Consider the following 20,872-nt stretch of genomic DNA (forward strand, 5'->3'; position numbering starts at 1 on the left):
ATTTCTACTTGATTAAATTGATTATAATTATTCAGCTCTGTACAAACATAAAGCTAGGCATAAATTCCTTATGTTTACATGATTCTAATGAGCTATTAAGTAGTAAAATGAAGAATTTAGAGCACATATAAATGTAAAGTTAATAAAAGTTAAAAGTTTTAATTTAATCTGATGGATGATCATTTTGCTAAAACAAAATAGGAGCTTGCAATATAAATATTCTTCTAACTGTTACTGTATGGGTTCTTTTGACTTTGGCTTGTTTCTACTCCTGTGTGATAAATGTTGATTTTATTTTGACTCTTTTCCTTTCACATTTATTTTTTCTAATTTTTATTTACCTTTGCGATGTCATTTGCTTTTCTCTTGGCAAAAATGCATTATTTGACTGTTAAATTTATATGAACTTTTCTTGAGTGGTGAGAAACATTGTGAAAGAATTTAATGAGAAAATCTGGCCAGTCACATTATAAGAGCAATTAATTTGCTCCCTGAAAATTTTATTTATATCCATGAGTAGTTTTGTAAAACAAGATTTGTGAATATTTGTATGCATGTGTATATATTGCTGTGTATGTGTATCCATTTATTCCTTCAGTCCACACTTACTTCTCCAGATTCATTTAATACTGTCTGCTTTTTCTCTGTCTCCCTATGTGTGATGTAGCGCACTTATCTCTTTCTTTTGGTTGCTTGAACATATCATATACACTTGTGCCATAGTGCCTTGGTACCTACTGTTTTCTCTGCCTGCAATGCTCTCCTTCCACTCTCAATCTACTTAATTTTTACTTACCCTTAAAACATCAGCTTGAATTACATTCATCCAGAAAACCTTTACCCAACTCCCTAGATCAGGTCAAGTCTCCTAAAAATCTCATAGAATTCTATATTTTTAAATATATTACAGATCATAGTAATTAGATATTTGTGTGATGATTTGATTAATATTTTCTTTCTGAGACCATAAAGTCTGTATGAGAGTGCATTGTATTTATAGTTCATGGTTCAGAGTGGGCACTCACACATCTTTGGTGACTAAGTGGATGAGTGAATGATATATATTTAGTGTCTCAAGCTCTGTTGATGCTGGCAATCCAGTGGGAACATAATAGTTAAGGTTGACAAGGTCTTTTGCCCTCATGAAGCTCACAGCCCACAAGGAAAGATAAACATTAAAAAAGAATTGCATAAGAATTTATTTATATGTTTGGATAAGTGCTACAGAGAAGAGAAGTACAGGGTGTAATTAGAGAATATGTGAGTGATGTGTTTGGCAGAATAGTCAGAATGCTTTTCTGAGGGGGTGAACTTTAAGCTAAAATCAGAAAGTTATGTAGGAGTCAGCTAGGTAAAGTAGTGGCAGTGAGGGTTCTGGAAAATTCAGGGTTTTAAATTTAAAATAAAATGTGTATGTGTGGTCGTCGTATGTGTCCATCCATCTGTACATTTGTCCATCCATTCATCCACAACTATTTATAGCAGAAAAAGAGAAGTAAGGGTAAATATGAAGACTATGGATTTATGCTACTTCCTTCATACAGCAGCATTACTTGGTATTTATGCTTCAATTAAGTCTCCAAGGTGTTGCCTGGTATCACCTTAAATTCTTGATCACAAATATCCGTTAGGCCCTGAGAGAAGCTAGCATTACTACTTTTCCCTAGTCAGCATATTTTCCTTGAATCCTACACATCCATTTTCCAGTCTCTTCTCTCCCCCTAACCTTGAAACACCTCCTTTTCTTCCTAATATCAGCTGATGAACGTATTTCTTTTTTCACCAAGAAAATAGGAAAAATGCAAAGCAAATGTCGATATGCCCTCACCACAAAATCTAGCAATCTATTCTTTGCCTCCTTCCTGTTACATTGAATGAAGCCTGCAGTCTTACCTCAGGTCGACAACTCGCTTTTGTGCTCTAATCCCTAGCCTCCTCAAAAATACTTTCCCTGCAGTTTTCCACTCCTTGTGTATGCATCTTCAGAATTTCTATCTCTACTGTATTGTTCTCATTGCATACAAAAATGATGTATTATTCTTATCTTAAAAAATAAAATCTCTTAATCGACATCCTCTTTCAGCTAATGTTCCATTTCTCTGCTTCTTTCAGCAGAACTTGAACAAGTTGCCTTACTGTCTCTGATTCCTTTCTTTCCATTTTCTTGTGCATCCACATCTACCAGGCTTTTATGTCATCCTTTTACTTAAATGCTCTAATCAAGGACACTACTAATTTAAATGAAACAAAGACTCAGTTCTTTGTTTGGCAAGGGAATCCAGCAGAGTCATGAAATGTATTATATCTTTACCAATAAAGGGAAGAGAAGAAAATCTTGCAGCTCTTCTGACTTAAGAAAGAGAGTCCCATTTTTATTTAAATTTCTGGAAGATGTTATTTTAATATCATTACATAGAAAAATTAAAACAACAATAAAGGACTGTAGAGTTTTAGGTATTAAAGGTAATATTTCTCAGGACATTAGGAATAATCTCTTCAACAATATGTTGGCATACTTTTTACATACTTTTGTGTAAATAATTCTTCAAGGACAGTTTATAATGTTAGAAAAATCGAATAGAATTATACATTTATATAAGACTTCACATAGGACAAGCAAGTAAGATGAATCCTTTTGTAGCCATTGTCAAGTTAACTTATCATGACTCGTTTTATATTGCAGAATATTGTCTGTTTTCCTGCTCTAGGGAAGATAAAACATTCTCTCTTTATCTTTTTTGATAATCATTTCCCCGTCAGTTTCAAGGGTAAGCACTTGCAGTTAATATAGATAAAACTAAAAAAAGGGGGCCTAAGAATCTTTAAATGTGCAATATTAAGAAGTAAAGGAGAAGAGAGAATTTTTAAATGGACTGGAAAACATATGCTATAGTGATTTGCATTTACAGTCACTGATAAGCTTTAAATGTCTGCCTAAGGTCAATTATCAGTCCTCCTAATCTATAAGCAGCATTGGGCACATTTCATCATGCTTTCCTTCTTGAAACCTATTCTTAACTTCAAGACACTCTCTTATTTCCTCTTCTACTGCACTGGACATTTCTCTTCATCTCCTCGGGGGTGGGAGGTGATTCTCACCTTCCTGACTTTAAAGGTTGAAGTGCCTTGAAGCTAGCTGTTTACCTTTCTCTTATTCAGTCTACCTATACTCTGCCACTGATCTCACCTAGTTCCATGGCTTCAACATCTTCCTCCTCTAAACCTACTCTTCCTTTCGCTAGTTCTCATTTTAGGGTGTGGCAACGTCATTTGCCATTTTTATTCGTCATCTTTCTCACATCCTACATCCAACCCAGGAGGGAAATCTGTCAGCTCTACCATCTACATATGTCCAGAAACATATCTGGACACAAATAATCTCACTACTTCCATTAAAACTACTCTAACAAAAGACACCTTTATTTTTGACTGGACTTGTAGAGTCCTAACTGGTCTCGCTATATCCTCACTCTCTTGGGTCTACTATCAAAACTGTCTCATTATAGTTTATTACCAAGATAATAGGTTAACCCTTATAAAATATAAGTCAAATTTCACCACTTCTCTGCTCAGAGCCTTTCAGTGGCTTCCCATATTACTCAGAATAAAATCTTAATTTCTAACCATTGTATATAAGCTCTAAATAAACTTCTGCCTACCTCCATCTCTCTGATATTATTTTCTACCAATTCTGCTTTGCTCTAGCCATACTGGTCCTCGTGGTTTTTTTTGTTTTTGTTTCATTTTGTTTTATTTTGTTTTTTTTTAAACAGGTCATATACCTCAAAGCCTTCTCATTTGTTGTTCCTCTGCCTGGCACACTGTTAACCCAGATATACTTCCTCACTTCATTCAGGTCCTTGCAAAAATGTGAATTTATCAGAGATTAATTTCCCCTTAACAGTATCTAAATGGCAACTTCTATCTTTACTCTGCATTATTTTTTTCTTAGAACTTCTCACCACCTGACGTATTACCTATGTATACATTTAGTTATTATTTCTCTGTTGAGTAGAAATGTAAGCTTCATTAGAGCTAAGATTTTGTTTTATTTACTACCATATTGCTAGAACCTTGAATAATTTTTGACACATATCAAGTGCTCTAAAAATGTTGATTGGACAGATCTTAAATATTATAAAGCCTGTCTGTTTTGGTTTTATTTATGAACATTTTTACACATAGAACAAAATCGAAAGACTTTGACATTAAACATTTATATTTTCAGCACCTAGATTTTTCTATTAACATTTTATTGTACTTGTTTTCATCACATATATATACTTGTTTTCTCTTTATCCATGTATTAATCTATCTTATTTTAGACATAATTTCAATGCAAATTAAAGGCTGCTGTATACTTCTCCTTAATTCAGCATGAAATTTTTAAATTCAAGTTTAATATTTATTTACAGTTTTTCTTTTGCTGTAAACTTGTATATAATTATCAGTCTAAAATATACATTCATTAAATTTTGTCCTGTGCAACCCAAGCTCCTGTTAAGATACAGAATATTATCATTACTTCAGGAAGTTCTCTCATGCCCTTCTGAATCAATTTTCCATTCTCCACTCTGTGGCTACCATTACTCTGACTTGTTTTCCCACCGCTGCTTTTAGAATTTCAAGTTAAAGGAATCACAGCTCTAGTCCGTCCTGTAAGACCCTTTTTTCAGTCAGCATGTTTTTGAGCTCATCTGTTTTGTTGTATGTATCAGTAATGTTTTACTTCTTATTGTCAATTATATAAATATATGAATTTGTTTACTCATTCTCATATATCAGTTCTTTTTCAGATTAGCTATTACAAATAAAGCTGCTATACAGATTATTTAAATATTTTTGTGAACATATCTTCCTTGACTAAGTACCTAGAAATGAAGTTGCTTGGCCCTATGATAGACATGATTCATTTTATAAGAAAATGACAAGAAATTTTCCTAAGTGGTTGTATCATGTTACACTCCCATAAACAATGTATGAGAGTTCCATTGTCCTATATCCTTATCACCATTTGGTATTTTCAATATTTTTAATTTTAGCTGTTGTGATGGAATTGTAGTGGTGTATTATTGTGGTTTTAGTTTATATTTCCCTGAAGATTGATGATGTTGAGTACTTTTTTCATGCATATATTGGTCATTCATATATCTTTTTTGTCAAGCATCTTTTCAGGTCTTTCGCCCTTTTTGTATTGAGTTATTTGTCTTTTTATTATTACAGTACATTTATCAGCCATTTAATACCTCTATTGCCAAAAGAAAACTTTTTTCTTTTTCAGAAAGTGCATGAAAATACAGTTTTCTCTTTCTCTTGGGATGAAATTATAATTTAGGTACATGCTTAGTTTACCTAATGAGTATTTAATGCTGGCACTAGCTGATTCCAGAATTAAGGGAAATGGAGGACAAACTTCATAGCAGATGTTTTTGAATTTATTTTAAAAATACTTCAACATTGATAGTATGGTATAAGTTCTAATTTGTATTCTAGAAGATGTCACCTTCTCTAATAGGGGATTCATATTCAATAGGTGCTCAGGTGGCATTTAGTCTAAAGAGAACATCCAAGGAGGCTACTACAAGTGTTTCAGTTATCTCTATTCCCTAGCTACATCAAAAGCTTTGTTGTTAGCTTAGCAGTTGGTAGAAGTGGCTTTTAATAAGTATAATTCATAATATCCATTATATAGACTGCCTCGAAATAATATAGAGCTACTTTCAGAGGAAGGGTATAATAATCTTGTGAACTCAATGATTGATTCCCAAATAATTCTGGGCTCAGCTGCTAATTCAAAGTTTTCTTGGACTCCTGACTCTGCCTACATGATTTATCAGAGTCTGTATCTAGAGTAGTGACATAATTATTGTGCATGTATCTTTTAGGCAAGATGTACTGGAGTATCTAAAAGGACAGAGAGCTGAGCTTCATTGTATGGTTCCTACTGGTAATAAATGTACATGTGGCATAATTTTGTCTAAGATTTGCCTTCATTGTAACCTGGTAGTGACCTACAGGTATCATTTATCTCTAAATATGGACATTTACCAATCCCCACCCCACAAAACCTAAGAGTTATATAAGAATAAATTGAGTTCAGTTTTGCTACATTTACTTACACTGATTTTGATAGCATAATCTTTGATGCCTCTATCAAATATGTAATATTTTACTGTAGAGGTTAAGAGCACAGAACCTGGGTTTAAATCTGAGCTTCGTCATTTACTCATTGTTTACCCTTAGGTAAGTTATTTGATTTCTATTTGTTTCATTTTTTTCCTTAGTGATAAAATAAGGACAATAGTAGTACCTAATACAGTTAATAATGAAATAAGTTAATATTTGAAATCATTTAAAACAGTGCTATATAAGAATTTGCTAAAATGCAAATATCTGCTACATCATTGACAAGATAGAGCAAGTTGTTTGTTCCAATGTATTATGAGATTTTTGGGAAACATAAATAGACTGTGGGGTACCTTTCTTAAAGCTTTTATAGAATAGAATAGAAATATGTTACTTGACCTTAACTATTGGTAGAAGATGCATATATTTGAAAATATTGAAAGTGCTCAAGATTCTATAGCCAGAAACTAAGAGAACAAAACAAAAATCTGCAAGAGTCTCAGAAGGCAGACTTCTATTTCCCTGACATTCAAAAGTTGTTTTCATTTCTGCTTGTAAGCACAGAGACAGCAAATGAAGAACATGAAAGCAAATGTTTCTAGCTGGTTGTTAATTATCAATTGTAAGAAATGTATTGAATTTGAAAATGGTATGAATCTAAAATGAAATGTCAACTTCATTTCAAACAGACTGCTTAGATTGTATATGTTTATTTGTTAGCACTTCCAACTCATATTTGAGAGAATACTTCATTGTTTATACAGTTTATTAAGGGATTAAATTAAATATTTTTAAGGTTAAAATAACTGTAATAGCTACATAGAAATTTCATATGACAGTTTGAGAGATTTATATCAAAATGATAAATTTTCATTTTCTTCTATATTTCCTGGGACTTAAATATGCATTTTGTGGGAAATTTACAGGACATATAGCTTTTGGTTAGGCTTATTATATTGGCAAGAACTCATACATCCATTCCTAGTTTTAGAACTTTGAAAATATTTTAATGTTCAAAACTTATATGAGTCTGTGATATGATGAAGATGTGATATGACTGTGTAAAACCTTTAATTTCACATAGCACACACTCAATTTTATTTATGTTTTCTTCTAATCAGTTTGGGCGATAGCTGTTAAGGTTTTATGCTCCACTTTACAGATGAGGAAAATGAGATTCAGAGACATTTTATAACTTATTCAGTATTAAATGACTAGCAAGTAGTGGAGGGGGTAGATAATTTCTGTTATTAGAGACATATGCAGAACTTTCAATGATATTTCTGTGGTACTGAGAGAATAGGAAAAATAACATTAAATTCTTTTCAGGGTTGATCATATGAAGGCTGGCTCTATGGTGAGGATTTTGCAACAGTTTAAGGAATAAGTTAAGCATATGTCTGCATAAAGACCAAGTCCTTCCTTGTTCTTTAGTGGGAGGATGAAATCCACACATAAGCATGAAAGCTTCCATTTTAAATCAAGTCACGGCCCTGCTGAAAAATCAAGGATTGACAAGAGAGAAATTTGTATACAAATTAGTAACCCTGCTGGAAAATAAGCTTGGGCTGTGGCTTGGTGTGTTTATCAGAAATAATGAAACCTCAATGTCGCTTTCCACTTCTGATGGCCGAAGCAAGTAATCAAGCAGTTTGAACATAAAACTGAAATTCCACTCAAATTTTTGACCAAATAAATATAGAAAGGATCATTTTATTTTGGTCATTGCTGTGCTTTTGCCTATTACTAGAGAATAAAACAATGCATTTAACATACCAAAGCATGCATACCTTAGGTTGTATCTCCAATATGGTAGCCACTAGCCACATGAGGCTACGTATGTTTAAATTTACATCTTAATGTACCAAAATTAAATAAAATCTAATATTTAATTTTTCAGTCACATTAGCTAGATTTTTAGTGCTCAATAGCTACATGCAGTTAGTGGCTACGATATTTGACAGCTCGTATTTTAGAACACCTCCATCATCACAAATTTCTTTTGAACAGCATTGCCTTGGTGATCAAGATTCAACTAAGAGTCGAACTAAGAAAAACCAATAACATACTTCCTTTCTTCCAATGACCATAATTTTCTATATTAGTTTATTCAGTCAAAAATATTTATTAGATGCCTGTTATGTGCCAGGTGTTATTCTAAATATGGGACATAAAGTGGTGAGAAAGTCAAGTTTTCTGCCCTTATAGCTTTTGCCTTCTAGAAGGAGGGGACAGTGAAGAGACATTCAAACAATCAAATAAATCAAGTGTTAGCAGGTACTATGAAACCACTGAACTAGGATGATGTAATTGTGACGAGGGGAAGCAGTGGGCCGTGGTTGTGGCAGGAGATACTTTCTAAAGTTAGAAGGTGAAGGTCTCTTTAGAATGATTACATTCAGAATGAAACCTGAGTGACAAAAGGGAGCCCACCACACAAAAGCCTCAGGAAAGAACACTCCTGGTAAATTATACAGCTACTACAAAGGATCTAAAGCAGGAACAGGCCTTGCATATTCTAAGCTATTAGAGGGCTCATGAAGCCAAAGAAAAATGAAACAGGAAGAATAGTACAGGACAGGTTCACAAATAAGCAAGACCAAGTCATTAAGGTTGTGCGATATAAGATCCAGTTTTATTGCAACTTTGAAGTATATATTACAGTATCATTAACTATAATCGTAATGCTGTGCTTAGGTCTCTAGAACTTATCCCTCTTCTAACTGCAAGTTTGTGTCTTTTGACTAATACCTTCCCAGTTTTCCCATCCCTCAGTCCCTGGTAACCACCTTCTGATTCTGTTTACTTGAGATCGGCTTTTCAAGATTTTTGCATATAAGTGATATCACGCAGTATTTTTTTTTCTATCTGATTTATCTCACTTAGCATAGTACCCTCAAGGTCCATTCATGTTGCTGCAAATGGCAGGATTTCCTTCTTTCTCATGGCTGAATAATATTCCACTGCGTGTGTGTGTTTATATGTGTGCATATACATATATATGTATATATTCATACATACCACATCTTCATTCATCAGTTGACACTTGGGTTGTTTTCATATTTCGGCTATTGTGAATGCTGCAATGAACATGAAAGGACATATCTTTTTGATATCTTGTTTTCATTTCATATACTCAGAAGTGGGATTGCTGGATCATATGGTAGTTTTATTTTTAATTTTTTGAAAAACCTTCACATTATTTCCATAGTGGCTGTACCAATTTACATTCCCACCAATGGTGCATAGGAATGCCCTTTTCTCCATATCCACACCTGCATTTGTCATCTCTTTTTGATAATAGCCATTCTAACAGGTATAAGGCGATATCTCATTGTGGTTTTAATTTGCATTTCCCTAATGACTAGCGATGTTGAGTATCTTTTCATGTATATATTGGCCTTTTGTATATTTTCTTTGGAAAAATGTTTATTCAGATCCTCTACCCATTTTTTTAATTGGATTATTTGTTTTATTTAGTTTTCTGAGTTCTTTATATATTTTAGATATTACCCTTTTATCAGATATATGCTTTGAAAATGTTTTCTCTCACTCCTGTTGGTTACCTTTTCATTTTGTTGTTCCTTTTGCTGTGCAGAAGCCTTTTAGTTTGATATAGTCACAATCGTTGATTTTGTTTTCGGTGCCATATCCAAAAAAACCATTGCCAAGACCAGTGTCAAGGAGCTTTTTAACCTTTGTTTCCTCCTAGAAGTTTCATGGTTTCAGGTCTTATGTTTAAGTCTTTAACCCATTTCAAGCTAATTTTTGTGAGTGGTATGAGATAGGGGTCCAATTTCACTTTTCTGCATGTGTTTATCCAGTTTTCCCACCACTGTTTATTAAAGAGATTGTCCTTTTCCCATTGAGTATTCTTGGTCCCTTTGTCAAATATTAGTTGACCATATATAGGGGGTCTTTATTTCTGGACTCTGTTCTCTTCCATAGTTCTATGTGTGTTTTTATGCTAGTACCATACTGTTTTGATTACTATAGCTTTGTAGTATAGTTTTTAATCAGGAAGCTTGATGGCTCCGGCTTTGTTCTTTCTCATGACTGCTTTAGATATTTGGGATCTTTTGTGATTCTATACAAATTTTAGGATAGTTCTCTATTTCTGTGAAAAATGTCATTGGAATTTTGATAGAGATCACATTAAATCTACAGATTGCTTTGGGTAGTATGGACATTTAAACAATATTAATTTTTCCAGTCCATGAACATGAGATATCTTTTCATTTGTGTTCTCTTCAATTTATTTACTCAAAGTGGTTTCATCTTGTGGTTTTCATTGTACAAATCTTTTCTTCCCTGGTTAAATTTATTCCTAAGTATTTTATTGGTTTTGATGCTATTGTAAATGGAATCATTTTCGTTTTTTTTAGGTAAATCATTGTTAGTGTATAGAAATGCAACTAATTTCTGTACCTTGATTTTATGTATATTGCCATTGCAATTAGATATTTTCTGTTTTTTATGTATTGAACTCTTAGAGATGTTTTATTACCTTTGGCATTAATGTAAATTTTGTACTTTACATTTAGATGAGCAGTGATATACAAAGAAAATATAATTTCCTGGATTGAATTTTTTGCATGAGATCCTATCCAACTATCTGTTGGTTTAACTCCATTCCCTTTCTCCAATATTAGGACTAAATAAAATGAGTGGTAGTAAGGATTAGTGAAGGGAATATCTTAAGCTTTCCAATTAGGATATTTTGTCTTTTGACTCTAAAATTCTTTTGAAACATTGTCTTTTTCTTACTTCTGTCTTTTTTGAGTAAATTCTGAATCATTCAGATTTTTCTACTTTCCCAAAGATGTCAGTACATTTTTATGATATCATGACAGTGAGAAACATTTGTCAGATTGAAGACTGACTCCCCTATAGTTTATACTCCAGGGAGTCTGATATGTTGCAGTACCTGGCTCTTGTCCAATGTCCCCATAATGGCGTTATTACTTTCCTACTTACATTTTCAGTTTTAAATTTCATTGAACAACATCGACATTGTGTTTGTTATTATTTAATTTTGACAATAAACAAAATACTCCCTTACTGAATTGTAAACATGATATTTAAGTAAATCAAATCCATTATTTTATTTTTCATTGCTGTAAAATATTTCTTCACATCTTATTACCTACAGAAATATTTATGACATAGAAATTAGATCATGAAGAAAAAATAAGATTCTTTTTCTTTTTCTTTTTTTTTAAAAACTTAATGAGAAACCTTTTTAAAATGACATTTTCTAGATAGTCCATTTGATGAAAAATGACTTAAAGGCTTACAGAAGTACATACTCATGGAAAATGTGCTTTGAAGATAAATTATGAATATAATAGTTGAATCAGTGTCATGTAAAAAAAACATAAAATGATTTCTTATTCTCATTATTAAATTCTGCAGTTGTGGAAAGCAGTAAGGCTGACAGAATGATCATTTAAAGAGAAGAGATAATTAGCTTTAAGTGACCGGTGGGGGTGGGGAGATGTTGATTTTCTACAGTTTATTTGCTATAAAGTCTCTCAAAGCCTCTCTACAGAGGCTGATTCTGAAGCAGATATTATGTAAACCAGCAAGCATAAATGCTATGCAGCAAGACATTTAATATTCAGTAATGTTGCACCTCAAAAGATATCTCCTGCAAGTGGATGCACTCTAAAATTTGATTCCAAGATCAGACTATTTCTCTTTTAACTTCAAAAATACTTTAATAATAATAATGAAAAATAATTATAATAAACATAGAATTTATTTATGTGTTCTATGCACCATTTAATATGCTAGGCTCTTCATGTGAATTATCCCATTTAATTCTAACAACAGCTTCATAATGTTGATACTATTGTTATTAACCAATTTACCAAAGAAGAAACTGAGGGTCAAGAATAAAGTTAGTAAAAGTTAGAAACAAGATTATCTCCAGTGTTCTGATTACAGTGTATATACTCTGAATCACTACTAAATTTTTTTTTGTAATTTACATTTTTGGGATAATTGTAGAGTCATATGCAATTTTAAGAATAATACAGAGAGATTCCTTGTACACTTAACCCAGTTTCCCGAGTGGTAACATTTTGCAAAATTGTAGTATAAAGTCACAACAAGGATCTTGATATTGATACAATCTACCGATTTTACTCAGATTTATCCAGTTTACTTAGCCCTTTTTGCACGTGTGTCTGTGTATTATGTTCTATACAATTTTATCACCAGTGTAGGTTCACAGTCAAGATACTAAACAGTTCTAACACAAGTGTCTTGGTTGGTTGGGGTTGCTATAACAAAAACACTATAGACTGTCTGTCTTAAACAATGAACATTTATTTCTCACAGTTGTAGAGGCTAAGAAGTTCAAGATCAAGGAGATTAAGTATCTGGTGAGATCCTCCTTCTTGGTTCATAGATGACCATATTCCATGTGTCCTCACATGGCAGAGAGAAAGAGAGAGTTTCTGATCCTCTTCCAAGGGCACCAATCCTCATGGGGCTCCATATTTAAACCTAATTACCTCTCAAAGCCCCCATCACTAATTACTATCATTTTAGGGATTAGGCTTTAACATGTAAATTTTTGGGGGATGGGGAGTGGACACAAACATTTAGTCCATAGCAACAAGGACCCTGCATGTTGCCTGTTTATAAATACATTTGTCATTTTCCTAAACTCCTCCCATCCCTAAGCCTTGGCAACCACTAATCTTTCTTCCATTTCTACTATTTTGTTATTTTCAAAAATGTTTTGTAAATATAATCATACAGTATGTAATGTTTTTTGATTGACCTTTTCCACTCAGCATAATACTCTGGCTATTCATTCAGGTTTTGGAGTGTGTCAATAATTCATTTTTAAAAAATTACTGAGTAGTATTTCACGATGTGGATATACTGCAGTTTGTTTAACCATTCACCTATTGAGGGAATCTGAGTTATTTAAAGTTTTTGGCTACTACAAATAAAGCTTCTATGCACATTTGCATATGGCTTCTTGTATAAACCTAAGTTTTCATTTACCCGGGTTGTATATGATTGAACCTCATCAAAATTACAAATTGCTCATGGATCATCATACACCTTATTCCAAATAACTGCCCTTTTCCTTTTTCTCCAACTGTCTAGTAATGAATTGATCAACTGGTGTTTAATCTCTAGTCTCCCTCTCACATCCAGGCCATGTCGTTTGAGGTCATGGCTCGAAATGAGCCCATGCATATCCAATTGTTCCAGCACAATTTGTTCAAACAGATAACTACATTTTAAAAATAACTGTGTTATAAATCTGACTGTATTATTTTAGTTTCAATAAAGGTGATACAAATTCTCTTTGATATGATGCAAGACCTTTCTTTGCCATCTTCAGAGTAACTACAGAATGTACGGCCTATATGACACAGGGACAAGTCGCAGTTGTCAGAGTGACTGGGTCATGACCCATGAGGTTCACATTACCATATCTTTTATTTTTGGTCCAAAGTAAACTAGATACATCTTCCCCCGTGTCCATTTCTCTAGTATTTTTTTCTATTCTTTTGGCAAATCTCTTGCCAAATACCTGTCAAGATATTTATCTGTGTCTGCTCTTAGATTGGTGAACATTATATACAGTAGTTGTTTTGCTTTAATTATAGCATGTAGTTTTGTCTCTTTTAAGGTATTGTACTTCTCTTTAGACAGAAGAAGTCATTTTGGATACTATTTCCACGATCATAAAGTTTCATAGTAGTAAGAAATAAGGGGCAGGATTTTACAAGCTTTGAATAAGAAAAATAAATTCTTAAAATTTATTTATGAATTCCCTACATGATTGCTTGGCTAACAAAAGCTTTCACTCATAAATGCGTTGGTTGAATTTTGTTAGTAAATGGATCAGTTAATTTTGAATCTTATTTGAAAGCATAAATGATTCAGTTCATGTAATTTAGAATGTAAAATTCTTCTGGCAATCTGAGAAATGGCAGATTACAGTGACAGGAACACCAAATGCATGAGTTCTTGTGAAACTGTCAACATCATAACTAATTGCAAATGTCTTTGGATCACATTGTGAACTTGCCTTTCTTAGAATTTTGGCCATGTGCCTAAATGAAAAGCAGATTTATCTTGCTTATTTCTCCTGCCTAGATTACTTACAATCAGATTCACTCATTATTTGTTCTTTTTATCCTCGACTTATCTTGGTAAAATGTAGTCTCTGAAGCAGAAACAAACCAATCAAAAATAAAGGCCCCAAATTTGAATCAGTGACTTGTCTCTTAAACCTGACAAAGGCCCAAGCATATACTTCAAGTCATTGTATCAATATCCCTATGTCAAATTTGCCTTGATTATCACCCATTCTTTCTCTACCTGACGGACCGAGGTTCTTTGTCCATATAGATAGTTTGCATGAGATGTGACAGTTTATATAAAATCCTTTAATGTCCTCAGAAAAAAAAAAAGAAATGACCTCCAGGAAACATGAAGGTGTCTTAGTCACAAGAAGAGAAATCTTACTACAGAGATCTGTGACAGTCACCCTATGTTTTGAATCAACCATGTATATTTGTCCAGTAGAGTCTGGTTAAGGTAGTCTCAATTTCTACTTACTGTTGAAATCTTTGTCTCACTTTATACTTTTCTCTGCCTTATAAAAGAGAATGAATTTGTAGATTCAGTCCTGTATCTGTACGTATGTTTTGACAAAAATATATTGAGATGCTTTTTTTATTTATTTTTACATAAATTCCTGATTCCACTTTTTATTCTCAGCTTTACCACAGTCTATATGTAAAAACCTTCAATTACATACTATTTAGTTTTTAAAGGATACCTTCCAATTCGTAATCATGTTTAATGAGATGTAATGTTAGATGTAATAAGCTGTAATAAAATCTACTGTAAAAAAAACTGTAAATTTTGCAGCTTTTCAAATGACATGCAAATCCTAAAGAATTTAAAAGAAAAACAATAGTTTTATAATGGAAGCCAAATAAAACATAATTATAATCAGGCATTATGCTTATAAGCCCACTTTATTTTAAGTATAATTTAGCAATGAGCAAAATCAAGCAGAGGAAATACTGATGGTGGGTCATGTTTCAACAATCAGGACAGTGCAGAGGACACGTAATATTCAACTAAACCCCTTAGTCTGTTAATAGACAAGGAAAGGGGGCCAAGAGAACATAAGGAAGGGAGATAGAAAGCCAGTGCTAGAATCCTGGTTTTCTAACTTCAGATCCATTGTTCTTTCACACCACATATCTTGTTAAACTGAATTTTAACTTTATCCAGCTTAATAGTTGTTCTACTGATTGATCGTATGTTGAAATTATATATGGACATCCTAATCATTGTATGCAATTGGCTTGTAAGTCCACTGTGGCTTGCACAGGTAAAAAAAGACATTGTTTGGAAAACAAAAGAGAAGATGGGAGGGGAGGGAAATGTGAGTCTTTCTCTCATTTCTTTTATTACTGAATTTTAGAATAAAATTTCCCATGCTATACACAGAGCATAAGAACTTCTGAGACAGTAAAATATAGCTCCTAAGAATAAGAGAAAAGGATGGTGTTTATCCTGTATTAAACATTTTTCTGTTTAGTAACTAAAGTGCTTTTAGGAAAAGGCATTTTAGAGTTAAAAATATTGGTAATTAAAAACAGACCTACAGACTCAGAAATAACTTTCTCAGGTTGGATTGCTTTTTCCATCGTAAAAAATACAGGACAAACTTCAAGAAAAAATGTATGCATAAACTCCTGACTTTGAATTTGCATAAAACCGTCAAATGTCTTGATGACTTTTAATAGCTCTTAATGTGGTAATAAATCCACTATAAGATATAGAGGTCTATAAGAAAATAAGAAAATGAGGTCTCTTTTTGTTTAGGATTTCTGTTGATTTATTTTTGTGTTTTGATTTTTATTCCTAGCATATTTTGTAAGATTTTAGTCTCAGTTCAGTTTATAAAATTAAAGTGAAGCCACAGCAAAAATGGGCAACTCATTGGCAATTTGGAATTGAAATACATAAATATCCTGGAACCACATTGAATATGAATGCCAACTGATTCATTAAATCTCCTGAACTACTTTAGGACAGTCATATAAACTAAGGTATCTTTTTTCAGAACAATTGCAAAAAATACCTTTCATATTTATTTAGAGAAAGTGAGCTCTGTAAGTAAATTTGGAAAGCCTGAGCTTCAGTACAGCTTCTACTATTTGTGAAGTTAAATGTGAACTTAGCAAATAGTCTAGCTTATTTCAGCTATAGTTTATTAAAGTAAAAAAAGTACAAAATTTGTAGTTAGTGATAATATGTTGAAAGCAGATTCTAAATTAGATAGAAATAGCATGGGAGTTGAAATTAGAATGCTTGAAGTCAGGTCTCAGCTTCACCATGTACTCTACTTGCTGAAAAATCAGACTATGAGCTTTTATTTACTAATTTTACTTATGATAAACTATACAGGATTGCTGCGTGGAATTATATATATATATGTATATACACACATGCATCTATACATACATATATATAATACACACATATATACACACACATATATATACATATGCTCTTAAGGGTCTTACAAATATCAAATTCTTCCATTAAGTCTGAGGTTTTATAAACACTACACACATAACAAGCAATTCAATTAAAAAATAGGCAAAGGACCTGAAAAGACACTTCTCCCAAGAAGACATTCAAATGGCCAACAGACGTATGAAAAGATGCTCAACTCTACTAGCTGTTATGGAAATACATATCAAAACCACAATGAGATACCACTTCAAAACTGTAAGAATGGCTATTATCTATCAACAAGACAAGTAATAACAACTGTTGGAGAGCTTTGGGGGAAAAAAGAACCCTCATTCATTGCTAGTGGGAATGTAAACTGGTACAACCACTATGGAGAATAGTATGGAGTTTCTTCAAAAAACTAATAAAATTACCATATGACCTAGGAATCCCTCTTCTGGGTATCTATCTCCCCAAAATTGAAAACATCCATAAAGATATATGTACACCGATGTTCATTGTCATAGTGGCCAAGACATGGAAACAACCAAAGTGTTCTTCAATAGATGATTGGATAAAGATGTGGTACATTTATATAATGGAATATTATTTAGCCGTACATAAAGATGAAATACTGCCATTTGCAACAAGATGGATGGATCTTGAGATAATCAAGCTAAGCAAAATAAGTCAGACAGAAAGTATTGAGAACCCTATGATTTTACTCATAAGTGGGATATAAAACCAAAAGCAACAAACAAATAAGACAAATCGATAAAAAGTCATAGCATAGACAACAGTTTAGTGGTTATCAGAGGGAAAGGGGTGAGGGGGAAGGTAGATAAGGTTAAAGGAGGTTGAATATATGGTGACAGAAAGAGATTTGACTTTGGATGATGAACACACAATGCCATATACAGATGATGTATTATTAAATTGTACATTTGAAATCTGTATACTTTTATAAACCAATGTTGCCCCAACAAATTTGGTAAAAACACTACACACAAGTAGATTTCATAAATGCTATATATTCACCATGAACTCATACACTTTAGCATTTATTCAATTACTCAGAATGCTTTTGATGTTATTCTTTGAATTGAATTTAGAAACACTGGTGCAAATCAAACATAAATATTAATCTTACTACTTTATAGTTATACTTTACAACATGGATATTAAACACTGACACACTAAGATCAAAATATTAGATTCCTCCCACATGAGCATTCCAAACTCATTCTGGAAGTGAAGCTATAAGAATATGATTATGCATGATTTTGGATGGTTCATTTAAAGTCATTTAGTCTCAGTGTTGAAGTCTATTAAAGGAAGAACAAATTTAATTTGAATAAAAATATATTTCGTATAGAGGCAGGAAAATAGAAGAGGGCAATAGAGAGTGATTTACAAATGAATAAATAAATGTAGCATATATTACTAAATTTGTATTCATTAGCCTATCTGGCACTAATTCTGGAATGAAAGTTGAGTTTGAGTATTAATTCAGGTTGTGCTAGGAATATTATGATTGCTGCCTTATATTTTCTGGATTAGGAATCTTGCGCTCAGAGCGCTCAAGAAAATTACCTTAAATTTCACAGCCAGCAAGTTGGCAAGCCAGGATTCAAATCAGTGCTCTCTGACCTCAACTTCCCTGTTGTAGACACATAGGCCTTTACTGTGTGAGTAGAAACATGAATAGATCAGTTTAAAAATAAAGCGGTCTGAAATAGAACATACCATCGAGCTGATTTTTCTTCCAGTTTGGAAATCTAGCAATGCCCTTACATAGATATAAGAGGAAATAATCTTTTGTTTATATCCAGGGTTTCAAGCATGTGTAGCTTTGTAGCTCGACATGACAAGGGGAAAAGCCAATGTTGTCAGGATGTGCCATATATAGTTATTAAAACAATATTTGAATACACGGTTTGGAGAACCAGCCAAAATGCCTATCAGGATCCTATGGGAGGCCATAAGCTTATTTCTTAATAAGGTTAAGAAAGTTCTTAAGAAGATCTTAGTTTCCTGTTTTCTCCATAGCCCTTCATGACCATATGCATTTTTGAGAGGCAATTTCACAATAATAGACTAAGAACATGAAGAGATGCTTTCTTTTGTCAGAATATAAATTGCTGCATTAGAAAGAACAACAATTTATTCATCTTTCTGGATGAATACGTACATTTGCATATTAGAATAATGGATTATTTTATGGTATTCTCCTTTGCTATCCACAGTTTAAACTTTTTAGATACACTTAATTCCTTATAAAAAGTACCATTGAGTTTTTTAAATTTAAGTATAAAAGTAGGCTCTAATGTAGCTTGATATTAAAATGATAACCATAAATATTTGAACAGTAAATTTAGTTCTTCCAGCAGTTAGGATAAAAGAGGAAATATATATTAAAAACTCTCATCATATGGAAGAAATACTAACATATATACCAATTTATTCTCCTCTTTGGAATAAAATACAAAACACTGATCACTTATAGTAAAATCTCAGATGCATGTGACTTTTTCGTTCCCCACTATCCAGATTTATTTTATGTACTGTAATTTATCTTTGGTTTGAACAGTGAATGATAGGGACAATAAAAAGTGCTTGGCATGGCTGCCAAGTGGCATTGATGACCACTAATATGCTTACAAATCCCAGCTGTATATTTTCTCTTTCAAATATGTTCCTCTTTTTATATTCTTTATCTCAATGAATGAAACTCATTTCTAGTTTTTCCCAAACAGAAACCTTAATGTAATCCTTAACTTTTTTCTGTTACTCCTCCATCTCCCCTTTAGTCAGCAGTGACGCTATCATGTTAACATCTCTCGAGTTTTCTCTGTATACCTCTTAGTACATAGCCAATCTCTTAGTTCAGGACATCATCCTCTCCTGCTTATGTCATTCCAATCATGTCTAAATGATTTTCTTCCCTTCAGTTTTGCCTTCTTCATTTAATTTTTGTTTCTTGACATGTCTTACTGGCCTTTTCTTTTGTTAACAAGAAATATTTGCTTCTCTGTATCAATAATACCATCCATCCCTTTACTATTACTTCTACTATATTCCAAAATTTGCTCAAAGGGTTTCTTGGAACCCGCTGAATTTCTGTTCTAATTTGGACATAGCTTTTTAGAACTGCTGCAAAACTCTTGTATATAATGTTTTCCCACATGGGAATTCCTGTTTTCATGCCACTGTTATAGCCTATATATTTTCTTCTTTTTTGCATATTTTTATAAAAGTTTACTTTCAAGCAAATTCTTCAGATGGGTGAAACTGGTCATAAACTTTGTATATTTTTATTTTGCTTTTATACATGCAATTTTATACAAAACTTCGAAGTGGTTTCCCTTCATAATTTTAAAGCATTGTTCTGTTGTCTTCTAACATACATTGTTAGGATGAAAAGAATGTGATGTCTGCATATATCTCATGCCTTTATAGGTAACCTTTTTACCTATCTCCAAAAATCATTAGGATCTCAGTACAATTGACATGTGGAATTTCACAGTGAACTAAATAAAAACAAAGTTTCCCTGTAGGAATATTTGTCACAAATCAAGGTGACAGAACACTCACATTCTCTGAAGATGCACGACAAAAGAGCGTGAAGTTTCAAATAAGGCAATTGGATAAACTTTGTGTTCAACAGATCCGCACTTAAGATGTGAAAGTATTGCTCATTAACTAGTTTAATGAGCATGTAAAAAATTAGAGCATCTGCAACCACTTCTTAGAATTTTCTCAAACTGCTTAAAATGACATGAGTATTAATCATTAAATTTTAATTTAAGTGGAAAATTTTGGTGCAGATAATATATAGCATTGTGCAGATACCTTATCAGTAATTTTAAATAAATTTGTATGTTTAGACATTAAATGTTAAATGAGAGAGAAAAAGAAGAAATATACCCACTTGTCAACTAGGAGGTACTTAAAGACTCTGCCCAAATTCAAAGAATTCATTAGGACTGTTCCCACCCCTTGCTGGATTAAATCTAGCAAGTTTTGTTATTCATCAGAACTTTTATTTTAGGTGAACCCATCTCCTTGAACAGAGAAGGTCTTTAGTGGGAATCCCATTAGAAAAAAGTATCAGAGTTAGAGTTTACCTTTCCAATGCCCCCACTTCCACCCTAAACTATCAGGCTGACAAATGCCATGAGAAACCGGGGTCTAAAATCTCTTTATGGGTAAAGATTTTCTAAAATAGTAT

Source organism: Pteropus alecto, unplaced genomic scaffold, assembly GCF_000325575.1.
Source record: "Pteropus alecto unplaced genomic scaffold, ASM32557v1 scaffold237, whole genome shotgun sequence".
In the NCBI taxonomy this organism is placed as follows: Eukaryota; Metazoa; Chordata; class Mammalia; order Chiroptera; family Pteropodidae; genus Pteropus; species Pteropus alecto.